The sequence below is a fragment of the Aotus nancymaae genome, unplaced genomic scaffold (assembly GCF_030222135.1).
Source record: "Aotus nancymaae isolate 86718 unplaced genomic scaffold, 86718_ANA_hifiasm-v0.15.2.pri h1tg000016l, whole genome shotgun sequence".
Classification (NCBI taxonomy): Eukaryota; Metazoa; Chordata; class Mammalia; order Primates; family Aotidae; genus Aotus; species Aotus nancymaae.
In genome coordinates, this window is record NW_026988428.1 from 37,461,299 (window position 1) to 37,464,106 (window position 2,808).

Consider the following 2,808-nt stretch of genomic DNA (forward strand, 5'->3'; position numbering starts at 1 on the left):
ACCTGGTATTTAATAACAACCACTCAGTTCACATTGTTTTCTTCCTGCTCACTACCATGCTTCCCTTAAAGTAACCATGGAGGCTGGGGAAAAAATATGATTTTTTTAAAAATATAAGGTTATCCGGCAGACGCGAGTCTAAGAAAAAGGAATTTATATAGAAGACAATAGTAATCTAGGCAGTAATAATCCCAGCTCAGCCTGGAACCATGTGGGAGAAAGAGGGAGAGTAAGTTATTTTGTATGCAGATAAATGAGAAGTGGTAATGGCGTAATTGCTTTTACAATCTGTTTGTTTTGCTGAGGGTAGCAGCTGGTTACTGTTCTGATTCTTGATTTTCATGTTAAGACAGAGGGAGAAAAGGTGTGAATAATCCAAAATAAAAGAAAATCCAAACATCCTTCCTTGGTGACTAGAACACAATCAGAGAAATACATGGTTGCAAACATGTATGTTTCTTTCTTTCTTTCTTTTTTTTTTGAGATGGAGTTTGGCTCTTGTTGCCCAAGCTCGAGTGCAAAGGCACAATCTTGGCTCATTGCAACCTCTGCCTCCCGGGTTCAAGTGATTCTCCTGCCTCAGTCTCCTGAGTAGCTGGGATTACAGGCACACACTACCACGCCTGGTTTATTTTTTGTATTTTCAGTAGAAACAGGCTTTCATCATGTTAGCCAGACTGGTCTCGAACTCCTGACTTCGGGTGATCCACCTTGGCCTCCCAAAGTACTGGGATTACAGGGGTGAGCCACCGTGCCTGGCCCTTTTATTTAATTTAACTTTATTTATTTATTTATTTGTTTTTGAGATGGATTCTCATTCTGTCACCCAGGCTGGAGTGCAGTGGCATGATTTTGGCTCACTGCAACCTCTGCCTTCTGGGTTCAAGCAATTCTCCTGTCTCAGTCTCCCAGGTAGCTGGGATTACAGGCACATGCCGCCATGCCCGGCTAATTTTTGTATTTTTAGTAGAGATGGGGTTTCACCATGTTGGTCAGGCTAATCTTGAACTCCTGGCCTTGGGTGATCCACCTGCCTCGGCCTTCCAAAATGTTGGAATTACAGGCATGAACTACCGCACCTGGCCCTTGTTTGTTTGTTTATTTATTTATTTATTTATTTATTTTTCAGAGTCCATGAGGCATTTTATTTGTAAATATATGTATTACATCCCTAGAAAAAGAATCCCAGGATTTTCCCTCCTGTGTGTTTTCGTCTTGCTTCGTCATGGTCCATGATGCCAGCTGAGGTTGTCAGTACAATGGAATCAAACTAGCAGGATGGAAGCAGATTATTCTGCCATTTTTCTAGGTCTTTGAGTTGCACATCAAATCTGGGGCTGATCACTCCACACTTGTTTAGCTTGTGTGTGAGGTTCACAACAATTTTCTCAGCTCTGTGATTATCAGTGATTTCAAATTCACCAATGTAACCTTGCTTCATCATCACAGTGAGAAACCGGACGATGACTTTGGAGCATGGCCTAATAAGCATCTGGCGTTTGTCTTTCTTTTCAGCATTGTTGATGTTCTTGAGAGCATCAGCCAAGACATTCATGTGCACCATTGTGGCAGTGCGGAAAGATGGCAGAAAGAGCTATTTATTTATTTTAAGACAGGGTCTCACTCTGTCATCCTGGCTGGAGTATATTGCACAATCTCAGCTCACTGTAGCCTCTGCCTCCTGGGCTCAATCGATCCTCCCACCTCAGCCTTCCAAGTAGCTGCACCACCATGCTGGCTAATTTTTAAATGTTTTTGTAGAGACAGGGTTTCACCATGTTGCCCAGGCTGGTTTTGAACTCCTGGGCTCAAGTGATTGGCCTGCCTTTGCCTCCTAAAGTGCTGAGATTACAGGCGTGAGCCACTGTGTCCAGCCTGTATTCTCTTTTAAACACAGGCACTGAACCTCTGATTGAGTTAGTTTAGTCACTGTCCCTGAACATGTTTAGATTCTTACCACAGCCTGTCACTCTTGCTCAGCTTGCAGCTAGATGTCTTCTCTCTCCTCAGCCATTCCAAATTCTATTCTTGTTGTCATTGTTTTGAGATGAAGTCTTGCTCTATTGCCCAGGCTGGAGTGCAGTGGCTCGATCTCTGTTCACTGCAACGTCTACCTCCTGGGTTCAAGCAATTCTCATGCCTCAGCCTCACTAGTAGCTGGGATTACAGGTGCCTGCCATAACGCCCGGCTAATTTTTGTATTTTTAGTAGAGATGGGGTTTCGCCATGTTGGCCAGGCTGGTCTCAAACTCTTGACCTCAGGTAACCTACCCACCTCAGCCTCCGAAAGTGCTGGGGTTACAGGCATGAGCCACCATGCCCAATCCCAAATTCTACTCTTTATTTTAGGCCCACTCCTTCCATATTAGCATCCTTGCCTGCTGCCCTCCACCCTTACCTTGAGCTCTTCCTTGTCTGTGTCACCTAGAACTTACGTATGTCTTAATATGTTGACTGTCTTATATTGTTCTCTTTCTCTTACATGTGTGCAAATCTTACGTCACTAACTAGAATTTTAGCTTATCAAGGGCAGGAACTATATTTCTTATTCTCTAAAATTTCCCATGGTGTCTGTGTATTCATTCAACATACATTTATGAAGTTCTCATGTGCAGCCAGGTGTGGTGGCTCATGCCTGTAATCCTAGCACTTTGGGAGGCTGAGGCAAGAGGATCACTTGAAGCCAGGAGTTTGAGACTAGCCCATGCAACATAGCAAGCTCCTGTCTCTATTATATTAAAAAAAATTTTATGTGCCTGAACTGTTCTAGGTGCTAGGGATACAAAGGTTTTAATGGGGGAGGGTGTG

The 2,808-nt window shown here is 43.6% G+C and overlaps 1 pseudogene; it reads right to left on the reverse strand.

Annotated features, from left to right (window-relative positions):
- Positions 1-1,124: 1,124 nt before the first annotated feature.
- LOC105716006 (small ribosomal subunit protein uS8-like) lies at positions 1,125-1,564 on the reverse strand (annotated as a pseudogene).
- Between the last annotated feature and the right edge of the window lie 1,244 nt (positions 1,565-2,808).